The sequence below is a fragment of the Acomys russatus genome, chromosome 11 (genome assembly GCF_903995435.1).
Source record: "Acomys russatus chromosome 11, mAcoRus1.1, whole genome shotgun sequence".
NCBI lineage: Eukaryota > Metazoa > Chordata > Mammalia > Rodentia > Muridae > Acomys > Acomys russatus.
This window is the reverse complement of record NC_067147.1, coordinates 32,929,987-32,954,581: the sequence shown is the minus strand read 5'-3', so window position 1 is coordinate 32,954,581 and position 24,595 is coordinate 32,929,987. Positions and strand designations below refer to the sequence as shown.

The 24,595-nt window shown below is 36.3% G+C and overlaps 1 protein-coding gene across 1 annotated transcript in view; it reads left to right on the top strand.

The window, feature by feature from the left end:
- Positions 1-24,595, top strand: part of Tbc1d5 (TBC1 domain family member 5) — a 414,735-nt gene that overhangs the window by 5,676 nt on the left and 384,464 nt on the right. The window contains exon 2 of the mRNA XM_051153048.1: positions 23,763-23,825. The gene's annotated coding sequence lies outside the window, so the exon portion shown is untranslated. The remainder of the gene's footprint in view (positions 1-23,762; positions 23,826-24,595) is intronic.

Sequence of the window (24,595 nt, the reverse complement as noted above, 5' to 3'; positions counted from 1 at the left end):
TTTTATGGATTTGAATGATAAGTCAGTGACAGGAGGTCCTTAACATTTTTTTCCCTCTGAACAGATGCCTTGGCCTGCAGTGACTCCAAATCCCATAATCTTTCCAATTTTCCCCTCTACTAAGTAAGTCTCAAAAAAGTGACATTTTTATTGTACGTGATTGATTTAACTCAGGCAAATATTGTAGCTGAGTAAAGATTTCATCCCAATGAGAAATAATTTGCTATGAATAAAATGTTAGATTTTTTATTTTTACTTTTAAAAATTTAAGGGATGATTTTCTCTGTATTTGTGTTCAAGAAAATGTTTTTTTTTTTTTTTTTTTTTTTTTTTTTTTTTTTTTTTATAATAAGCTGTCTTTGCTGGAAAGTTCTTAATTCTTTACTATGCTGAAATATATTCAGTACATTCTTTTTTGTTTGTTGTTTTCCAGAGATGGATTCTCTGTAACTTTGATTTGCCTAGTATTCACTGTGTAACCCAGTCTGGCCTCACACTTGTGGCTCTCCTCTCTCTTCAGCTTTCCAAGTGCTGAGATTACACGTTTGGGGCACTATGCCCAGCGGATAATTCATTTTTCTAGAAGATAGTAACCTTAGGAGGTTATTCAGCAGAGGAAAGTTAATCCAAGAACTAATTTCACTGGTAATGGAATTGGTCAGGAACCAAACCAAGTGTCTATGAGCAGCTTAGATATTTGCCATAGAAAGAAGTATCCACGCTCCCATCAGGTCTGGAGCAGCTATGAGAGCAGGTAGTATTATCCAGATACAGAAGCCATAGCTCAGAGAGGAGACAAAACATGTTGGATGTTCTAGTTTAATTTTTGTTGCTGTGATAAAACATCACATTTATTTGGCTTAAATTAGAGCAGGAATTCATTTAGTAGCAGTTACATCACACAACAGTCAAGAGCAGAGAGAAATGAATGTACTTGCTCTCCCTACTTTCTAGATTCCTTTACTCTTAGAGTTCAGAGTACAGTGGGTGGAATGTGCCACCTGCAGTTGGCTGAGTCTTCCTAGGTCTGTTGACAAGATCACAGCCCATAGGCATGCCCACAGGGCTGTTTGATCAAGAGAGTTCCTCATTCAGATTACCTTCCTAGGTGATTCTAGCTTGTGGCAGGTTGAAATTTAAAACTAACCGCCACAGTAGAGTTGTATGGCAGAAGCTAGTGCATCAGAGGGCTGAATAGTCTGAAGGGAACTGTCTCTACAGTGTCAGCCAGAGATGCCACAGGAAACTCGGAAAGAGGAGGAGGCACAATGGCTTCTAGTTATGTTGTAGTGCCGCCTCTCCACTAGCCACAACTTTGTCCATGGTCAAGGGTTCTAGAGAACAGCAACTGCCTGTGATAAGCAGCACATGATTTTGAAAGCAATTTGGTTGACCAGCTCAGCGATTTTGTTGCCCTGGTATAATATTCATCAATGTATCTATATCTATATCTAATGAGAATTTGGAGTACACATTTTTCACAGATTTTGAAACTGACATATAATTATGTAATTTCCTCTTCCTTTCCTTCCTCCAACCTTCCCTTTATTCCTCCCGCTTCCCTCTTGCTGCCTTTTAAGTTCTTGGCCTTCTTTTCTTGAAATATTACTGTTTACACACACACACACACACACACACACACACACAGAGAGAGAGAGAGAGAGAGAGAGAGAGAGAGAGAGAGAGAGAGAGAGAGAGAGAGAGAGAGAGAGAGAGAGAGAGAGGGAGACAGACACAGACACAGAGACAGAGACACAGAGAGACAGTTTGCTCACTTTCTAGTGTATGTATGATTTTGATTGGTTTTGGTTAATGAGTTAGGCATCCCTGATGAAGACTATTTCTCCTACTTTCAGTGTTCCTGTTTGCCTTAGGGTTTGGGCCTTGTGGAATTTTCCTCTTCCATGTTATTACATTTATTGGTGGTGTACTTGTTCAAGTCTTACTTAAGGAGCTGTTTTGTTGAGGTATCATGGGTGAAGCTTTTCTGTTATTTCTAGAAAGACACAGACAGTCTCACAGCAGATTTCCTGGTCTTCTGGTTCTGCAGTGCCTCTTTCTGCCTCTTTTTTTCTGAAATGTGCCCCATTCCTTAGGTACAAGAGCTGTGTTGAGCAATATACTATTAATTGATCTCTCCATTTTGACCAGTTGTGGTTTTCTATGATGGTCTCTGTCTATTGTTGGAGAGATTTTTCTTTAGGGATGAGTAAGAGCTGCCCTTGTATCTGAGGAGTTGGAGCTAGGAACTGCAGATGAGAGAGAACATGCTATCTTTGTCTTTATGGGGTGGGCTTACCTCAGTATAACTCCTAGTTCAACTTACTTGAAACTGTCACAATTTCCTTTTTCTTTATGGCAGAATAGTATCTCATTGGAGCAACAATGAAAATGGTTGAGCAAATATCTGTGGAGTAAGATGTTGAGTCCTTTGGGTATATGCCAAGGAGTGGTGTAGCTGGTCTTATAAAAGATTTATTATTAACTTTCTGAGAGTTCTCCACAGTGATTTTCTGAGTGTTTGCACCAGTTTTCAATCCTTTCAACAGTGAGTGAGGGCTCCCCATTGGCCACAGTCTTTCAGCTTTGTTGTTGGTTGTTTTATTGAACTTAGCCACTCTGACTGTTGGAGGACAAAATCTCAAAGTTGTTCTGATTTGTATTTTTCTAGTTGCTAAGGATAACGAAAAAATTTTTTTTGAGATTTTTTTTTTTTTAGCCACTTTTATTTGTTCCTTTGAGAACTTTTCTGTTCAGATTTATAGGCTGTTTCTGGAATGGGTTGTTTGTTGGACTCTACTTTTTGTATTCTTTATTTTCTCTATCTTAATCCTTTGCCAAATATATATATCTGGCAAGGTATTTCGCCCTCCCCCCCCCCCTGGGCTTCCTCTTTACTTGCTTGAATGTTTGTTTAGCTGTTCAGATGCTTTTTAGTTTTATGAGGTTTTCACTTGTCAATTGTTGGCCTTAATTGTGGGGCAAATGGAATCCTGTTCAGAAAGTCCTTCCCTACAGGTTTATGTTATAGCAGCTGCCTGTGCTTGCCCCCACCCCCGGGGGTTCCAAACTTCACATTTAGGTCTTTGATCCGTTTTGAGTTAATTCTAACTCAAAGTGATAGCTCTGAGTCTAATTCATCCTTGTACATATACATACCCAGTTTTCTAAGCACAATTGTTGAAGAGTCTGTCTTTCTCCATTGATTGTTTTTGGAATCGTTGTCAAATATTAGATGACTGTAGTTATCTGTAGTCAGGTTTAGTTTTTTTTGTTCCAACTCTCTGTTTTTGTCATAGTTACCATAATGCTTTTATTACTGTGGCTCTGTACTGCATCTTTGAATCTGGAAGGCCATTCCTCTAGCACAGTCATCTTCCTTAGGGTTGCTGTGACTACCTGGCGTCTTTTCTGACTCCGTAGGCATTTTAGGAGCATCATCGTCATCACCACCATCATCATCATCAGTTCTATGACAAATGATAGGGGTTTTGATCTTGACCGCATTGAATCAGTAAATTACTTTTGGTAGAATGGTCATTTTCACAGTATTAATTTTTACTAGTGAGTATAGGATGTCCTGTTTTCTAGTGTCTTGCCCAATTTTTTCCTCCAGAGACTTAAAGTTTTAATTATAGAGTTCTTTTACCTTGTATTAAAGGGTTGATGTTCACCTGTGTCTTTAATTCTAGTGGTAAGATGTTTATAAAATTGGGTGCACCAGAGTTTAGGGTACATATGTCTTCTTGGTTAATTGTTCCTTGATTAGAATGAAGTGTCCTTTATTTTTTCTGTTTGTTTGAGTTTGAAGACTTATTTTGTTAGATAGTAGGATAACACTGCCTATTTGCTTCTGTCCGCATTTGATTGGAGTATTTTTCTATCTTTTCATTTTAAGGTGATGTCTATCTGTAAATCTGAATTTCTTGTAGAGAACAAGAAAAAGAATAGATGGGTTTTGTTTTTCTTAATTTACTCAGCTAGCCTATGTGTTTGATTCAATAATTGAAGGCGTTAATGTTTAGTTCTTATGGAAAGGTGTGTTGTACAATATATATATATATATATATTTTATTTTGTTGTGTTTTCAGCCATACTTTGTGGTTTGGTAATTATAGTTTCATTTGTGTTTTTCATATATATTTTTATATATGGTCTTTTGGATATGCTTATTTCTTTCTTCAGTCCAAAGTATTACTTCCTATGTTCTTCTTAGGATTGGTCTGCTGGATATGAACTCTTTAAGCTTTTTTGGATCATGGAAGCCTTTTCTTTCTCTTTTAACTATGTCAGATAGTTTTTCTGGGTTCAGGAGTCCAGGTTGGCAGTCATGGTCTTTTAGAACTTGACTCTAGGCGCTATGACTATCAGAGTTTGCACCTGAAAAATCAATGGTTATTCTGGTGGATTTTACATTATATTTGACATTTTAATTTTATTTTGCAACTTTTAGAACTTTTTATTTGTTCTGTATATTTAGTATTTTTGCTATCATATGCTATGGGGAGTTTGTGTTCTGCTTTTGTCTAGTTGGTGTACAGTGTAAGCTTTTTGTATTTAGATTTCTGCTTAATTTAGTTTTCTTGTATAATGTTGAAGATCTGGTCTATGCCATTGACATTTGCTTCTCCTCCTTCAAATATGCATATACATTTGAAGATTTGATCTTTTTTAAATTATGTTTTTACAGTTCCTGCTTGTTCCTTTCGTGTGTGTGTGTGTATGTGTGTGTGTATGTGTGTGTGTGTGTATGTGTGTGTGTGTGTATATATATATATGGTCTAGTTCTATTCTTTGTCTTCAAGTTTTATCTAATTATCTTCTCTTGACCCATTCTACTTTTAAGACTTTCACTTGAGCTTTCTAACTAGAATGTTGTTCTATTTTCGTTTCATCATGAGTTCTCTTCAGTATAACTAGCTCTTTATTGAATTTGGCTTTCAAATCCTTGATTGTCTCTATCACTTCATTGAATGTCTGTGTTTTCATAATATTACTTAGGAATTTATTCTCTTTAAGTTTAGTGTGTGTGTGTGTGTGTGTGTGTGTGTGTGTGTGTGTGTGTGTGAGATCTTCAAACTCTTTGATTAAGTTTATGACTTTTTTTTTTAAAGTTCTGTGTCCTGGGGTTCATCTAGGTAATTATCACTGGAGAACATTTTTATAGGAATTGTGGATATTTTTTTGGGTGGAGGTAGATGGTATTATCTTGCTCTTTCATATGGATTGTATTTTCTGATGAGACCTGGGCATGTGGACTTTTTCCATTGGTTTTGTGCCTGATATGGACAGGATAGAGTGGGACAGAGCATAGGTTATGTGAGTCAGATTGGACCTGAAAATTGGGTATAATGTGGGTGGTGTAAAGTTGAGTGGACACAGGGGCCTGTACTGGTCTGTAGCTTTCTCTTGGTGGTGTGGGTGAGACTAACCAAACTAGACCTGGGTACTGGAGGTGTGACCCTGGCTGTGCTGGGAATTGAGGAGGTGCCTTCACCAGGCTGAGCCCTGGTGTAAAATGTATGTGTCTGGACTGGGATGGGGGAGCTAGTTGGGCTGGGTGGACTGCAGTTGGAGAGGAGTGTAGGTTTCCCATCTGGGGTCAGGGCAAGCAAGGGCTCTCTGTGAAGGCAAATGAGTTGGTGGTACAAGGTGGGGGTCCCTACTTTGTGTGTGTGTGTGTGTATGTGTGTACTATACAGGGAGGTGCTGTTGGTGTCAGTCTAGTGTAGTCAGTCCTAGAGTAGAGGGGATGGGTGTAGTTGGAGGCACAGATCTATTTTACTTTATAATTTTAAGCAATGAAAAGAAATAATTATCTAAGACTAAATATGTTCAGTTCAGATATTTACTGACTGGCACTTATAGTTAAACTATAAAAATGAAAATTGTCTCTTAGTTTGGTGGCTTGCAAGTCTTTTGGGAAAAACAAGTAAATGTTCTTGTTTTTTTGTTTTTTGCTTTTCGAGACAGGGTTTCTCTGTGTAGCCTTGGCTATCCTGGACTCGTAGACCAGGTAGCCTTGACCTCACAGAGATTGCCTGCCTCTGTTTCCTTGAGTGCTGGGATTACAGGAAAGAAATATTTTTCAAAAGGGGTAATTTTAATTTTTATAGAGTGTGTGATAAGAGATGTGTATGTGGTTTTGTCATAATTCAAGAGAGGAAAGAGTAATCCAGGTTTGTAGTTTGTGATTGTCCTTCAGATGGGTAGAAAACTTGGTGACACCGTGTGTTCTGGAATAGGAAAGTGATTTGATCTGTATGAGTGATGGGATTCTTTTTGTCCTCATAGAGAGGAACGGAGACAGTCTGGTGCAGAGGTCAGAAGAGTAGTCAGGGCTGCTGCCAAAGATTTAGATGGCATATGTAGAAAATTTGAATACTTTTCCAAGGGATGAGATTAATAAAAGAAAATAAAGAAATTATAAAGCTGAGTAACACTGTATCTTTTTAACAGTTTGGAATATGTGTCACATAATAAATACTCAAATAAAAAGTATATAATATAGTGGCTTCCAGATATTTATGGGTTTGTATAACTTACTTTAGTTTTAAAATAATTTCACCCTTTCTGTAAATACTGTAGCACCATTTTTGTGTGTATGTAAAAAGTCATTATAATTGGTAGTGATTTCATTGAATCTGTACATCACTTTGGGTGATACTAACATCTTAATAACTCCTTCTAGTGTTGACACAAAATCATAACTCTAATCTCAAAGAGTAATAAGTAGTTGTTTATTCTGGATCCAAATATGAGTGACCATGGCCAGGGAATTTAGATTTTAGTTCCCTCAAATTCCATATTCCAATATGGTAACAGTGTGATACAATTTTTATAGTAATAGAACAAAGAAAAGTCATAAGTTAAGGTGGGGAAATCTCTGCTATGAGCCTCAGTTGCTTTCTGACAATTCTCATAGTCTTTTGCTCAGTGAGAGCTAGTGAGCTGTTAAATTAAAACATCTCAAAAGATTTTACCTGTTAGTAACAGGGATGTTAGGTCAGACACAAAAAAGGACAATGGATGGCTATTAAAAAGGCTTAAAATCACCCACAGTAAGCAGGGTATGGTGACACATGCCTTTAATCCCCACACATAGGAGCAAAGGCAAGTGGATCTGTGAGTCTGAGGCCAGACAGTTCTACCTAGAGAGTTCCAGGACAATCAGGGCTACATACCCTGTCTCAAAAAAAGGTGGTACAGGTACCCACAATAAATTATAATTAGGCTTCTTAGGCTAGGAACCTGCAGCTATCACAGTTCTAATTAGGTAGTAAGCCTTGTGGAAGGTTCAGTGTACAGTGTGGCTCTTTGCAGGATGTTTTATTCACACTGCCTGTGAACATGGAATGTCCTTGTACTTATGTAGGTCTTTGATTTCTTTCAACAAATTTGTAATTTTTCAGTGTTCAACTCTTGTTCCTCATTTAAATTTATTTCTAGGTATGTTATTCTTTAGATTCTGTTGAAAGTAGAATATATGCCTTGATTTCCACTTTGAGTCATTTATTCCAGATGAGATCACAGGTAATTTTTTTTTGTTTGTTTACATCATATGTTGTAACTTTGCAAAAATTTTTATAGTTAATTTATTATGGATTCTTTATGGATTTCTATATATAGGTTCATTTCATCAATACATAAGAGTTTTACTTCTACTATTTCAATTTGGGTGACATTATTAATTTATGTGTGTTCACATCTGATTAAACTCTAGTATCTTATTCAACAACAGTGGTAAAAATTGGCACCCTTGTCCTTTTCTGATGTTTGACGGAAAGCTGTTAGCTATATATTTAAGTGTCCTTCCACGGTCCCTTTAGTTGTTAGCTTCCTGGTTGTTTTTTTTTTTTTTTTTAAATCTCCTTCCTCCAACCCCCTGTTTTAATAGAGTATTTGAGTATTGTTAGGGATGCTTTTTTTTTCACCAGTTGATATTAATATTTCTTCTGTTGGCCTTATGTCGAATATCTTTGTGTGCCTGCAATAAATCCCACTTGGTCATGGCTTATAATTCTGTTAGTATATTGTTAGATTTTGTTAGTTAGACCTTTGTGGAAGTTTTTTGAGTCAGGGTTTCTTGAGGCCCAGGTTGGTCTGAGACTACATACCTGGGGATGAGCTTAACTTCTGATTTTTCTGCCTCTGCCTCCTGGTGGTAGGATTATAGGTATGTGCTACAAAGCCTAATTTATATATAAAATGCTTGTGATCAAACCCAGGGCTTTTGAGTGCTAGGCCAGCACTGTTACAACTCTGAGCTACATCCCCAGTGACAATGGTGGCTTTGTAGAATGAGCTATGGAAGTGATTTCCACCTTTAAAAATTTGGGAAAAGTTAAAAAGAAATTGGTCTGGATTCTATGAATGTTCATTAGAAATTACTAATGAAGTCACCTGTGTTAGGTTTTTCTTTCATAGAGATTCAATTTGGTTCAATTTTGTGCAACAGGTTTACTGAATCTTTTAAAATTTCTATATGAGTTGGTTAGGTAGAATTTGTGTTTCTAAGACTTGTTGATTCATATTTTCTATCTGGGTTGTTGCCAGTTATTCCTCTTATTTATGTAAGATTGGTAGTAATGCTTTCTTTCATTTTCATTGGTGATTCTAGTTTGCCCCTACTCCCTTTATAAACCAGTCTTAGGGTTTGCCAATTTTATTCATCCCTTTGAAGAATCAACTTTGGGTTCTGTTGATTTTTAATTTCTTAATTTTCATCTTTTTCTTCCTCTGAAACCTTTGGAGTTAACTTAAAGTAGCTCTTGTTTTGCTCTTTAAAGGTAAGTTATTGATTTGAAATTTAGTTTATTGCAAGTACTTACATTCATGTGAACAGTGTGAACCATGTCTTAACTGCATTCCATGCCTTTAGCATGTTTTATTCTCATTTCTGTTTATTTCTAATTTCTAATTTCCTTTGTGATTTTTTTTTTGACCAACCGCATGACTTGTTAATTTACACACATTTGTCCAATTTCTAATATTCTTTGTTATTAAAGATAGGTTATTCCTTTGTAGCCAGAACAGATGCTATGTATGAGTTCAGCCTTTCTAAGTTATTGAGATATAATTTATAGTAAACATATGGCTTTCTTAGAATAGTTTGGAGAATTTTCTGTCCTCCTGAGGTGTATGTATATTTTTGTGTTATATTTTGTGTTTCTTTTCTTTTTTTTCTTTTTCTTTTTTCAAGACAAGGTTTCTCTGTGTAGCCTTAGCTGTCCCAGGCTCACTTTGTAGACCAGGCTGGCCTCAAACTCATAGTGATCTGCCTGCCTCTGCCTCCCGAGTGCTGGGATTAAAGGTGTGCAGCGCCACTACCCACCTTACAAAGTAGATTTTTTCAATAATCTTTTAATTAATTAATATTTTTATTCACTTTACATCCAGATCATAGCCCTTCACTCCTCTCCTCCCAGTCCCACCCTCTTTCTTTCTCCCCTCCTCCCCTATTCCTCAGAAAAGTAGACCCCCCCAATCCCTCCCAGCTCATCAAGTCACATCAGGACTGATGATGTCCTTCGCAGTCCTGCCAGGGGGAAGTGATCAAAAAAGCAGGCAACAGAGTCCATGCCAGAGACAGCCCCTCTTCCCCTTACTAGAAAACCCACATGAAGCCTTAGCTGTTTAACAGCTACATCTGTCTAGGGGACCTAGGTCCAGTCCATGCATGGTCCTTGACAAAGTAGATATTTATGTGGCTTTTTTATACCTTGGATTTTGGATAGCAGCCCACCTGCTCACCCATGCCTCATACCTTCTTAAACTCTTCTAGAGAGCCGTGTCATACGCATGCCTCTTGCTAACCGGTGACACAGTTTCTCTTCAGAGAGAAATTCTTGGATGTGCGTGGCAGGAAATATGCTCAAGAACATTCTGTAAAGCATTGTGACAAGCAAATATCTGGAAACACTCAAGTCCACATCAGCTAGAGGTAGAGTGAACGAGTTGTGGCATGCTCATACACATGAGCCCTGTGCACGGGTGTCAGACCTCCAGAGGGGCCATTACCGGCAGCCTGAGAACTGCTGCTCTACAGGCTGTGAGCCATGGGTTTCAGTTGATTCTTTTTTAACGGACACAGAGAGAGCAGATATTCTTTTGCATTTATTTAAATTGGAAGGCATAATGTGAATTTTACTCAATATAAATTATAATTGGTGACAACATAGATATTGTGATGGTACTATGTGCATTAAAAATAATTTAAAAATTTACAAACTGAAAACCTCATTAGTAAATTTGCTACAAGACTTAGTCTAGCATGTTTATATTTTTCAATTTCTATCTTTATAATTAGTTACTTTGGCTTTCTATGAAGAGATGTAAATACATCTTTTTGTTGTTAATGTAGCTTTTATGTGCAATTGTGAATAAACTTCACTGACTAACATAAACCATTAAATTTGTGTTTAATTCACAAAGATAAAAACCAGTATAAAAAATTACAAAACTACTTTGTTTATCTGATATTTGTATGGTAAGATACTGAAACCATTGTTTCTATAGCAGAATCTAAAATGTTTCTTTTACTTAGATATTTGTTACATTGATTTAAATAGTCCAATTAGTAACCATTCATGAAGTCAAATTTGGTCTCTTAAAGTGATTCTAGGAACTTTACTCATAAACTACACCTAGAGTTCTTGTTGACTACATTTTTGTTATGGATGCCACTTGACTATAGAAATTTAAAAAATGTTATTGAAGAGTGAAAATAAGTTCAGTGCCATCTCTTAGAACACAAGGATTAATTTTAATATAAAATGACAGTAAAATGAAGTGGAAATGGTGTATAACCTTAGTTTTTCTTAAAATGACATGAAAATAAGTATCTTTAACATAATATAATTAAAAGTTATAATAACTATTCTTGATGTCTTTGAATTTAAATTATCTCAAATTAAGTAACAGATTTTAAATTGCATTTATAATTATATGGCAGTTTATACTTTTTAAACAAAAAGCATTTACCAAAAATTATCCCAAGTTTAGGAAGCCTAATTTAAATTGAAAAACTTTAAATAACCTTTAGTTAATGATTTTTATTTATACTTGTTAGGAGGAACGTAAATCCAAAAATAATAACCTATATATCTTTACATGTAAATGTCAATCTAATCAAAAGATGACTGAAACTTAATGACTTTATTTACAAAAATATTGTAGAATTTTTAGATCTAACTTTGTTAAAAAATTTCATATAAATTGTAAGAATGGCTTAATTGTAAAATTCATAATGATAATTTAAATTCAGAATATTTAATTTATTATAATTTCAGTTCAGATATATAATTATGAATAGTTATGATTTTAACTATATAGAATTTGAAATAAGTCACATAACCTTTTAAGATAATTTTTATAATTAGGTGAGAACAAGGCATGAACTATTTCCACTTGATTTTTTTTGCTAATATTTGCAGCTCAATACTAGTGTTAGTTCTTAATTGCTAGGAAAAGATGATGGTAAAGTAGTTAGTGAGTATTCTTCTGTAAAATAATATGTAGAGAATTTTAAGAATTAATCACAGAAAAATAAATGCTACTTGAAAAATTCCAGAAGACCCTAGCCTGGTAGTAGATCAGCCCTGAAATCATGGGTACTTGGGTGGTTGAAGCAGGAGGGTTAAAAGTTCAAGGCCAGGCCAGCCATTTAAATAAAACACACAGACATACACATACAGACACACACACACACAGACACACACAGACAGGTGCACACACACAGACACACACATACAGCCACACACACACACAGACACACACAGACAGGTACACACATACAGACACACACAGACAGACACACACAGAGACACACACACAGAGACACAGACACACACACACAGACACACACATACAGAGACACACACACAGACACACACACAGACACAGATACACACACACAGACACACACACACACACCCTACCTAAAATAAATAAAAACAATGGAAGAGCAGGCTGGGAATATAGCTCGATGGTAGTGTGTTTGCCCAGCATGTGCAAGGCCTAAGGTTCATTCTCTGGTACCTGAACATCAGTGTGTGTATGTGGGCATGGGCATGTGTCTATATCTTTGATCTGTTCAGTTTTATAGAGAATAATAGCTGACTAACTGTGAAAACTTCATACGTTTTCATTCAAATATAAAACGTGTACTCTTTTGAAAAAAGAATAGTATTCTGATTTAAGCAAAAGGATGAGACCTTTTAGATCAACTCTTTGGAGACATCCAAAACAGGGTGCATTCTTCTCAGGTATGAATTTTAAAGAGCTATTTTGGAGTAGGAACAGAAGTAATATGATCGTCTGTAGAAGCATGTTGATTCAGAACATCGCTGTTCTGGCAAGCAGTCACATCCAAAGATCTTCAAGGTCTATGTGATCTGGTTGGAATACAAACATGCCTTCAATGTAGGAGACATAGGCGAACAAATCTGAGTTCAAGGCCAGCTTGGTATAGAGGAAATATCAGGTAAAGAAAAACTTAGGTCCAGGTGTGGTGGTACATGCCTTTAATCCCAAATGAAGGTAAAGTTATTTTGTAGAAGGAAGCACCCATATTTAAAAGTGATGTCTAATTGAGTGGCAGAAAAGGTGAAAAATCAGAGAAGACTTGACAGAATAGGATATGCCCAACTCTCATGAGAAGAGAGAGGAAAGGGAAGCTACTTAAGAGGCAGTTTTACATAGAGGAGTCAGTGTTACCAGGACTGTGATAGAGAGGTGGGTTGCAGAGAGAGAACCCAGGTGAAGATGGAATGAAGCAGCAAAGGAAAAGGAGCCAGAAGATTATATCAGATTGCTGAGTGAGTCGGAGCCCAAGTAGAGCAACTCCAGGCCTAGAGAGAAGCCGGGAGAAGAGTTTGAACCAAAACAGCTCAGTTGAAACTGCCCGCCCAGAGCTCAGAAAGAACAAGTAAGGGCTAGCTTATTTTATTTTCAAGATGTATTCATTTATTATGTATACATGGTTCTGTCTGCATGTAACGCATGCATGCCAGAAGAGGACACCAGATCTCATTATAGTTGGTTGTGAGCCAACCTGTGTTTGCTGGCAATTGAACTCATGACCTTTGGAAGAACAGCTCTTAACCTCTGAGCCACCTCTATTTTAAGCAGCAAGTCTCAGAGGCTGAAAACATTCTAGGCCTAGGCTAGAGTGTTCCCTGGCTAGAAGCTTCCAGGACGAGGCCTAGGCCAGCAGAAGGAATCAGTAAGCCTCCCAGACAACAGTTGAAACAGAAGAATAAAAGTTACTTTTACAATCATCATTATAAGGCAATATATTTTGCATGGAAGAAAAATAATGATTAATATACTAAATTGGTGTTTTATTACCAGAGCATTTGCTATTGCAGCACCTGTTACAGATGTTTTGGAAGGAGTGCTTGTGTTCCTGAGTCATGGTTTTAGTATTTAGGTATTGTGGTTTTGGTCATTAAAATCTTTCTGCAGTAATGCTCACATCCTCACTGACAAATTTAGAGGTACACTACAACTTTTGTATTTCCCTGCATTGGTAAGCCAGTACACATGTTATGGTAAGAAAATTTTCTTTTGTGGCTTGTTTTTGTTTGTTTTGTTTTTGTTTTGTTTTTGTTTTGGTTTTTCAAGGCAGGGTTTCTCTGTGTAGCCTTGGCTGTCCTGGACTTGCTTTGTAGACCAGGCTGGCCTCGAATTCACAGAGACCTTCCTGCTTCTGCCTCCTTAGTGCTGGGATTAAAGGCTTGTGCCACCACTGCCCGACTGTGGCTTTTTCTTTTTTTTTTTCAGATGAAAATTTAAAAAGTAATATCCTTATGATGTACTTTTGTTATTTAAAACCAGTGTTAAAGTATATTTTCATTTTGTGTTATTCAAATTTTTGTTTACATATTTCATATTTTAAAATGAAAAATCACAATTTGGGGAATATTTTCTGTACATCAATGCGCCTATATAAATGAATATGTTTTTAAAAGCCTGCTTTAAATAATTTGAAGATACTGGGGATACATGTGGTATGATGATAACAGTAAGATCTCAAAACTATGTATTAGTTTATTTATTTATTTTGTCTTAGGTTGGGTTGGCAGTTAAGCTTGGTATGAGCTGTCAAAGTTTAAAATGGTAAGGCCAAATAGTCTCCTACCCTAACCTTAATATCTAGTTGAAATAACTTTTTTTTAACTTCTCCATAAACTTCCAACTTAAATTCAGGTTTAGACTACTAAGTTGTTTGCTGTTTGCTCAGGCATTACATCAGTACAGAACAGGCACAGATAGCATGGAGAAGGAGTCTCTTAATTTGAAAATTCTACCATTGATTTTCTCAAATGGTTTAAACTTTGTCTCTGTCCTCTTCTTCCTCCTCCTCTTTCTTCTCCTCTTCCTCCTTCTCTTCTTCCTCTTCCTCTTCTTCCTCCCCTTCCTCCCCCTCTTCTTCCTCCTCCTCCTCTCTCTCTGTCTCTCTGTCTCTGTCCCTGTATCTCTCTGTCTCTGTCTGTCTCTCTTTCTCTGTGTCTCTGTCTGTCTCTCTCTGTCTCTGTGTCTGTCTGTCTGTCTGTCTCTCTCTCTCTGTTCCTCAATCATTCTGATCTCTATTTTTGCGACAGTATCTCTCAGTGAACTTGGGTTGCACTGATTAGCTGCACAGTGAGCCCCAGACAGCCTCAGATCTACAACTCCCAGCACTAGGATTATAGGTACACACTGCTATGCCTACCTTGTAGGAGTGTGGTGCTCAATGCTTTCTAGACTGAGCCATCTTCCTAGCAACATAGCCTTTTATTCTTCATGGCTAAGATGGATGACAGGTTTTTGTTTTTGTTTTTGTTTTCTCTCCATTTAGTCTTTACTTTGATGGAAATTTTAATCAGTTTTTTCTATTTAAATTACATTTCTGTATTCTTAGAGGTAGGTGTGTGAATATTACCAACTCCAATAAGCCATTTATTTCATTGAAACATAATCTTGCTAAATTATTTGAATTTGGTGGCCCTGAGTCAAATAGGTTAATGCATCATTTTGTTGAGTTTGCTGTGTATGTCTAATGATTATCTTTTCATTTTATGGCAGCATGAGTAGTTAGTTTCCAGTAAGTAGGTTTTACATATTAGTCTATTTATATGGCTCTACTGTTTTTACACATCATGTGTATGTACATATATGTATAGTTTCACATGTCACTTTCTAAGTTTTTAGCCATTACTGCTGTTCTAATGCTTCAGTTAGTTATGCATCAAATATTTGAAAAAGATCTTTCATTTATGAAGATATTATGATGTTTTTCTTTGCAGGCAGGTAGGTTTTAAACCCCTCTCTTTGTATTTTAGACCGGTGCTTTTCAAAATATGGTAACCAGAACAGTGCTGAGGGACAAAATGATTTTCTTTCTCTATGATGAATTAAAGAAACATTCAGAGTAAGTGTCTAGAAACTTACAGTAACCTTACATTGTCATGACATCTAAAATTATGATTAAAACTTTTACCGTATTTTACAAGTTTTACTTTAATACATTGACAGTGTAAAGAGTTTATTTTGAAGGCCACTTTGTGATCTCATTCTAGGAGAATTGTTATAGTCTCAAAATGCCAGTATTAAAATATGGATTAAGGATTAGTAGGCTTAGGGGATACTAGGGTAGTGAGTAGGCATGACTGTAAAGGGGTAATAGCAAGGAGATGTTTGCGATAATTTCTTTATGTTAATATTAGACTATAATATTTTGAAATAGCAGCTTCATATAGATCATGACTTTTGATAGACTCTCTGCTGAGCCTTGTGCATCAGCATGTAAGTTCAGTTTCACTATCTTAGGGACATACTCTCAAGTTTGAAAGCTGACTTCTGAGTTTGCTTATTTTTTCTAAATTTTCTGCATTTGTTTGTATATTGCTTACAAACAAAATATACAAAAACACTATAGTTTATTGGTATTCAAATAGTAAATTAAAATAATTTGCCCATAACTTTTAAATTTGTATCGTAATGTGATCATTTTATCTGGTTTTCCATCCAGCTAGCAAATAGCACTTCTTTCTGTATAAAACATAGTAAATATGACTTTTGTGTCTTTTTGAGTATTACCATTTTTATTGAAAAATTACCATATGTATATTTGATTGTTTCCCCTTCCTTAATACCTACCAGATCCTCCTACCTCCCTACTCACCCAATACTTTTTTATTCTGTCTTTTTTTTTTAGAACAAATAAAAGAAACAAACACAAAACAAGAAGCACAATAAAACTCACAAAAGTGAAAATGAAAAGAAACAAGCTAAAGACCAGTGTCTTAGTTATTACTCTATTGCTGCGAAAAACATGACCAAGGCAACTAAGAAAGAAAGCATTTAATTGGAGGCTTGCTTACAGTTTTAGAAGGTTAGTTTTTTATCATCATAGCAGAGAGGCACACAGTGCTGAAGCAGTAGCTGAGTGCTTTACATCTTGATTTAAAGGTGTCAATCAGAGAGAGACTGGGCTTGGTGTAGCCATTTGAAACTTCAAAACCCACCCTGACTACACGCCTTCTCCAGAATAGCCATACCTCCTAATTCTTCCAAATCACTTCACCAATTTAGGACTAAGCATGAAAACACGAGTTCATAGAGGCCATTCTCAATCAAACTATCACAACTAATAAGGAAAAAATGCAGCACAAAGAAAAATTGAAACAAGAAGTCCACAATATTGTTGGGTTCCTGTTAATTGGCCACAATAATCCTGGCCATAGAGGCCTGACCCAAAATGTGGTTTATAATCCAAATAAGACTCTAAGAGAGAAAACTGATTTTCCCCTTTGTCATCAGATACCAATTGCAGATGGCTTCCTGTTTATTGGTAAGGCCCTGACTCAGTTTCCCCTCTCAATACTGGATCCCCATTTGACTTACATCTGTATAGGTCCTGTTGCATGCTGCCACAGCCTCTGTAAAGGCCTATGTGCATCAGTTTGTTTTATCTGAAAGTTAATGTTTCCTTGGAGTCATCCATTACTGTTGACTCTTATAATCTTTCCTCCTCTTCTGCGTAGATCCCTGAGCATTGGGGGAAAGGGTTTGATGTAGAGCTGATTACTCCAAAATTTCTCACTCTTTGTGGGTCCCATCTTCTGCAGGAAAAAGCTCCTCTGATGTGGTTTACCAAGACATGATTTGTGGATATAGTAGAATATTATTAGGAGTCATTTATTGCCATGTTCCTTTAGCAGAATAATAGTAGCAGTAGGTTTTTACCTAGGTCTGAGTTTGGTAACATCCATAACATTTTTGCCTCTATTATACCAGTATATATCGCAGGCAGGAGTGTTGTTGGTCATAGGGTGAGTAGCTTGGTGATATTAATAATAACCTTTCTTTTCTAGTAGTGTGTAGAGTACCTTCCAGTACCATGAATGCTAGTCAGCAGGGGTTGAAGCTTCTGGTTGGGCACCAGTTTGACTCCTCTGTGCTTGGTGACATAGATAATTGTTATCTTCAGCAAACAGGCTATGTCAACAGGATGTGGAGAGGAAACTACAGTTTAGGCAATAGTCTCTGATGTTTGGGGGTCTCTCTTGGGTTCCTTTGTCCAACAACTCAACAAAATGTAGCCTGTTCCTGGCACCGGAGGGTTTACTTGGTGCTTTAATATGTCTAGTTAGGGCATTGTTTCTCTACCCTGCTTATTTGGCTTATACATTTTCTTGATGTTGAATTTTCTTTATTCTTTCTTTTTTTAGGTTCTAACCCTTTATCAGATGTATAATTGGTAAAGATCTTTTCCTATTCTGTAAGCTGCCACTTTGGTCCAGTGATTATGCCTTTTTCTCTGCAAAAGCATGTTAGCTTTATGAGGTTCCATTTATTAATTGTTAGTTTACTACTTGTGCTATTAGTGACTTGTTCTGAAATTCCTTGTCTGTGCTCAAGAATTCAGACCTATCTTTCACTTTCTCTTCTGTCAGATTCAGAATATCTGGTTTTATTTTGAAGTCCTTTTATATGTTTGAAGTTGAATTTTGTGCGGGGTGATCGATGTGGACTTTTTCCTTCTTCTACATACAGCCGCTCAGTTTGACCAGCATCATTTGTTAAATATGCTGTCATCCCTAGTGTTTATTTTTGGCTTCTTTATCAAATATCAGATGTCCATAGGTATGTGCACTTATACATGGATCTTCAATTTGATTCCATTGATCAGTGTGTTTTTATTCTAATACTGTAGTGTTTTTATTATCGCTCTGTAATACTTTGAAATCTGTGATGGCTATTTTTCCAAACAATTATTTTGTTTCATATTTTTTATTCAAAGTTGTTTTAGCTATACTGGGCCTTTTGTGTTTCCATATAAAATTGAGGTTTTGTTTTTTAAAACTTTCTGTGAATAATAGTGCTGGAATTTTTATAGGGATTACATTGAAGATTTATGTAGATTGCTTTTGGTACGAAGGCCATTTTCACAATATCAATACTACTAATCTGTGAGTATGGTAGATCTTCCATCATCTGATGCCTTCTTCAGTTTCTTTCTTCAGTGTCTTAAAGTATTTATTATTCAAGTCTTTCACTTAACTTGGCTAGAGTTATCCCAAGAGGGTGAAAAATTGAAGCCATTGTGAAAGGTAACTGTTTCCCTGATTTCTTTCTAAGTTTGTTTGTCATTTGTATATAGGAAGGCTGCTGATTTTGTGCGTTAATTTTGTATCCTGCTACTCTGCATTTATCAACTGCAGAGGTTTCCTGATGAGGTTTTTAGGGTCTTTTATGTATAAAACCATATCATCTACAAATAAAGCTACTATGACTTCCTTTTCTATTTGTATCCTCTTGATCTCTTTCAGTTGTGTTATTACTGTAGCTGAGACTTTGTAGAGTGTAGACATCCTTGTTTTGTTCCTGATTTTAGAGAAATGCTTTGAATTTCTTTCAATTTCCATTGTTGTTGGCTATGGGCTTAGTGTTGATGAAATGGTTTTAAGGCTCAGAGAAATTGTAATGCTAGAGTGGGTACTCTGTGTAAAACCTCATCCTTTACCATTGGAAGGCCCTGAAGACATGCCTTTCATTAATCCTCTCAGATGCAAAATGGTAAGAGGTGCATTGGCACGCTTGAAGAGCTTTGTCACCCGTTTCCTTATGCCACACTTTAGATTTGGCAATCCTGATCCTAAGTTGCATGAATTAAATGCTGTGCCCCGAAGTAGCAGGGGCCAGATGACAACACTGAATTGCCAAAGGCAAGGTTATCATAATTATCATAATAAGCAGCAAACACAAAGCAGTGTCCATAATAGCTTAACCCATAATGGTCAGCACAGGCAAAGCAAGTTTTATGGTTGTATGACTCCTACTAGATTTTGGTACTGGCTAATCAATCATGGTGTTTCCAGGCATGACATAAATATAAAAAGCCTACTGCATTTTGTTTGATCTATATAATTGGAAAAATTATACAAAAAATTAAAGACTCCATTGGATAATGGCAAAAGGCAATCTAAGCCAGCGAACCATTTTCCAGACTTGAGTAAGTTTTCAGATCCCCTTCAATGAATGGGTGGCCAGATTCCCTGAGAAAGGACCTTGATAAGATACCTAAGAGTTTTAGTGTTAGCCTTTTTTCCAGTCCTTTCCCAGAGGGACCCATGGCCTTTTATAAGGGCAACTGTATACTGTGGGAAAGGAAACAGACTTTTCAGGGTCTATTGGATATTTGTTTTGAATTGAAGCTGATTCCTGGAGATCGTAAGAAACATGTGACTGTTCATTTAAAGTAGGAGAGTAGGAGCTTATGAAGGCCAGGTGTTTTTGCCTGAAGGTAGTTTGAGCTGAAGTTCATTGGGTCCCCAAACTCATCCAGTGGCTATTTTTCCAGTTCCAGAATATATAATTGATATAAATATACTTAGAAGTTGGCAGAATTCTAGTATTGGTTCCCTGACCTGTGGAGAGAGGACTCTTATGCTTGAAAAAGCCAAATGGAAGCCTTGAGAGTTGCCTGTGCGGGGGATAATAGTGAATCTAAACCAGTAATGAATTCTTAGAGGAACTGTAGAAATTAGTGCCACCATCAAGGACTTGAAAGCTGCAGAGGTGGTGGTTCCACCACATCTCCCTTTATCTCTGCAGAATGATGGATAATGGAGAATGATATTTAACTATCGAAAACTCTATTGAGTAGTGACTACAGTTGCAGCTGCTGTGCCAGATGTGGTGTCCTTACTTGAGCAGATTAACATATCTCCAGGTACATGGTATGCAGCTTTGGATCTAGCAACTGCCTTATTCTTGGTACCTGTCCATAAGGACTACCAGAAGCAATTTACTTAAGTTGTCAAGGCCAGCAGCATACTTTTACAGTTTTATATCATGGATATATGAACTCTTCAGCCTTATGTCGTACTTAGAAGGTTATTTTGATTTTCTGTCTCTTCCACAAATTATCACATTGGTTCATTATACTGACAACATTATGCTGATTGGTCCAAGTGAGCAGGAGGTAGCAGCCACTTTGGACTTGTTGGTAACACATGCACATCAAAGGATGGGAAATAAACCCAGCCAAAACTCAAGGGTCTTTTGTCTCAGTGAAATCCTTAGGAGTCTAGTGGTGTGGGGCATACAGAAATATTCCTTCTAAGGTGAAGGATAAGTAATTTATTGTACCTAACAACTAAGAAGTACAGCTTTTGCTGGGAATTTGAATTCTATGCACAGTGCTCACTTGGGTATGTTAATCCAGCCCACATACCAAGTAATTGGAAGAACTGCTGCCTTGGAATGGGCCTGAAACAGGTGAAGGCTCTTCAACAGGTCCAGGCTGCAGTTCAGGCTCTACTACTACTCAGGCCATTGCTCCAGCAATCCCAATGGTACTTGGGGTTTAAGTAGTGCTTCCTTATCTACACCAAAACCTTTCATGAAAAATATTCTAACAATGAACATCGTTAGAAAGTTAGAAAGGAATAAAATGAATAGAGAAAACGAAATTTAGTTTTACTTTGCAATACCATAGCTAAGCCACTATTAATATTTGTGTTTATATAATTTGTGTAGCATTTTTAATTCAGTGCTTATTGAAGCTTGATGTATATTTGAATATTCTATATAATTTGTTAAAAAGAGAATAGACAACTCATACCAGTTGTTTATGCCTTACGGTATTTCAACAAATATTAAGGATAATTGCAACAAACACTTTTTTTGATGCATTCCTTTGAACTAATAGAATACTTTTTCATACTCTTAATTAAAATGTGTGTGTGTATGTATGTATGTCTATATATATATATCTATATTTTGTACTTTTTTGAGATAAGAGTCTTATAGTCCAGGCTAGCCTCAAATTTGCAATCCTCCCATCTCCTTTGCTTTTTGTGTGCTGGAATAACATGTATAAGACAACAAAACAACAAGAAACATAATTTATGTGGTAATTTATTCTTTATAAAATGTTTTTCAGATCAGCTCTGCATTTTAAAATCAATCTCTCTCTCTCTCTCTCTCTCTCTCTCTCTCTCTCTCTCTCTCTCTCTCTCTCTCTCTCTGTGTGTGTGTGTGTGTGTTGTTGCTCAAGTGCTTGGGATTGAACAGATTATCAAGGAATAATATGGTATTTTAGTATATGTGTATGTTGTGTATTAATTCAGTCAAGTGTATACTATGTTTTAAAAATATTTATTTATTGTGCCTGTGTTTACATATGTTTAGGTTGGAGGACAATTTGAGAGAGTAGTCAGTTCTTTTCTTCTACTATATATGCCCTAAAATGGAGCTCATGTTGTCAGGCTTGGTGACAAGTAACGTTATTTGTTAAGCCATCTTGATGTCCCATGTATTATTTCTTTATAATGAAAACATTCAGTCCTGTTAGCCTTTTTGAACTGTGTGATATATTCTTGTTATCTGCCGTCACCCTCTTTTGTGAAAACACAGCTCATGAAGGTCCTTCCTACTTGAGTAGCTTTTGCAATCACTACTGGGAAAAGGAGCCCCGAGTTTTTTCTGACTCTCTCCCTTGCTGTGCTACCCACCCGTCAGACACTACCCATGCACATACAAGCAGCACTAAGTGTTCTCAGTGGGTTCGAAACAAAACAAAACAAATCACATGAAGTTTGGAGAGAGAGTGGAGGATATTTAATCAATATTTGATTATTTTTAATTTTTGGGTCTCTACCAATGGAAGGTCCAAGAACTCAGTACACCAGGCTGTTCTTCAGTATATGCCAGAATCTGATGAAGTAGGTGCTGATGCCAGTAAAAGAATAGGCTTCTCAGCAAGAGGGAGAGCAAGCAGGCAAAGACAACAAGCTTCCTTCTTCCATGTCCTTTATTTAGGCTGCCAAGTAGAAAGTGTAGCCCAGAATAAAGGTTCCTCCTCCTACCTCAACTGATCTGAATTAAAAGTGGGTTTTCCTACTTCAAATGATTTAGTTAAGAAAAAGTCTCTCACAGTGTACCCTGCCACTCTTAGTCAAGTTGATAAGCAAGAATAGCCATCTATTCTTTTAAGTTATTTTAAATTTTTTTTTTTTTTTTGGTTTTTTCGAGACAGGGTTTCTCTGTGTAGCCTTGGCCATCCTGGACTCACTTTGTAGACCAGGCTGGCCTCGAACTCACAGCGATCCGCCTGCCTCTGCCTCCCGAGTGCTGGGATTAAAGGCGTGAGCCACCACGCCTGGCTACTTTAAATATTTTTTTGTTTTTAACTTTCTGTGGTTGTATGTGCCTATGCATGCAAGTGCCTCAGAAGGCTAGGGGCATTGGAGTTGGAGTTGTATAGGTGTTGTAAGCTGCCTGTTTTTTTGTGCTGAGAATGGAACTCAGGTCCTTGAAAAGCTGTGCGCTCTGTTAACCATTGAACTGTCTCTTCAGCTCCTCAAGTAAAGTTTAATAATAGTAAATACTGTTTCAGAAAACATGTGATAGTTTTAAGGCAAAATATACAGAACTAAAGGTTGTATATATGGTATAGCAGAACATTTTATATTTTTGAAAACTTTGATAGCTATAAAATTAAAACCATTTTAATGACCATTTTACTGTTTTGTTTTGGGTATTTTGATTTTTTTGTTTGTTTTTTGTTTTGTTTTTGTTTTTTGAGACAGAGTTTCTCTGTGTAGCATTGGCTGTCCTGGACTTGCTTTGTAGATCAGGCTGGCCTCAAACTCACAGCGCTCCGCCTGCCTCTGCCTCCGGAGTGCTAGGATAACAGGTGTGCACCACCACGCCCAGCTCCGTTTTACTGTTAATTACTGTTTCTAAAAGTATTTCTAACTTCAGAGTTAACTAAGTGAAGAACAAAGAGCTGAATTTTATGGATAAATCAGGAAGGTTTCAAGAATATTATATTATATGGAATGCATGAGAAACTAGATAAATGTTCAGTAAAGACTAATTTACGTATCACTTGTAGATTGATGACTATGGTATGTTAATTAGAATGTGACCAAATTCTGATTGTAAAGATAAGTGATCTCATTGTGCTTTCCAAGACTTCGAGGTTTTCAAATTTAAGAACACTTAAATTTAGATGTCAGCCAGTTATTTTGTCATTCATAAATATTTTTTTTCTTCATATCTGAAAGTTAGCTAATTGTTACAGCTTGTATGTCATCTCCAATAGAGGAAGCTCAACTTTAAGGCTGAAATTCTGAAACTTGACATAATATGTGACTAATACAGTTCACTTCCCATTATTTTGTGGACTCATAAAATATGGCTTCTACGTGAATGAAATGCTGTCCGTATTAACTAAAGTTATCTTTGCTGTTGTCCCACTGCAGAAATTTTCTAATGGCTTGCTGAAGATAGAAGAACCATCAGAAAGGCTAAAGTACAGTCATACTGTAAGTATCTTTTTGAAAAAGAAGTTTAAGAATATTTCATGTCCATTTGTTTTGGAGGAAATACATTAAAGATATATGCAAAATATAGAGGTGGATATTATAATCATCTTAATAATTTATAAGAACTAATCCTGTGTTGCTTTTAAAAATTGAAAATGTGTTTTTAATGTATTAAGATGAGGATTTTTCTAATAGCATTGAAAAATATTTCTAATTCTAACAAGGATTGATCTATTCTGTGTACATTTGCTTATTTAAAACTATCAGAATCTAGAAAATCATTGTAGTTTTATAGGTTGTGATTTGTTTGGGTGGCTTATTGTTTAGGTTATTTTGCAGAATTATTTATTTGCTGATTTATTTATGTATTTCATTATTTATTTATTTGATTATTTAGTAAATTATTTATCTGATGAATTATTAATATGTCTTCATGACATGCTTTAAATTATTTATAACTTAATTTTGAGTTTATTGCTTTTAGACGCTGCATTGTTACTGACTAGTTTTGATTTTTTTTCTTTGTGGTTCTTGAAAATTAAAGTATTAGCTCTAAGGCAGAAAGCATATTCATTCCAATGCCAGAGACTTCTTTTTATTTTCACTTTGTTGGTAATTGATGACAGTGATAAGATTTTAGCTTTGCTTCGTTGTTCAGCATTAAATTTATCCTTTTAGGGTTATCCAAGTGTGATAAAGTGTCAGGGTATTGTAGATGTGGTCATTGTGAGTCAGTTGCTGATTAATGACACATTGTTTCATGTGTAAAC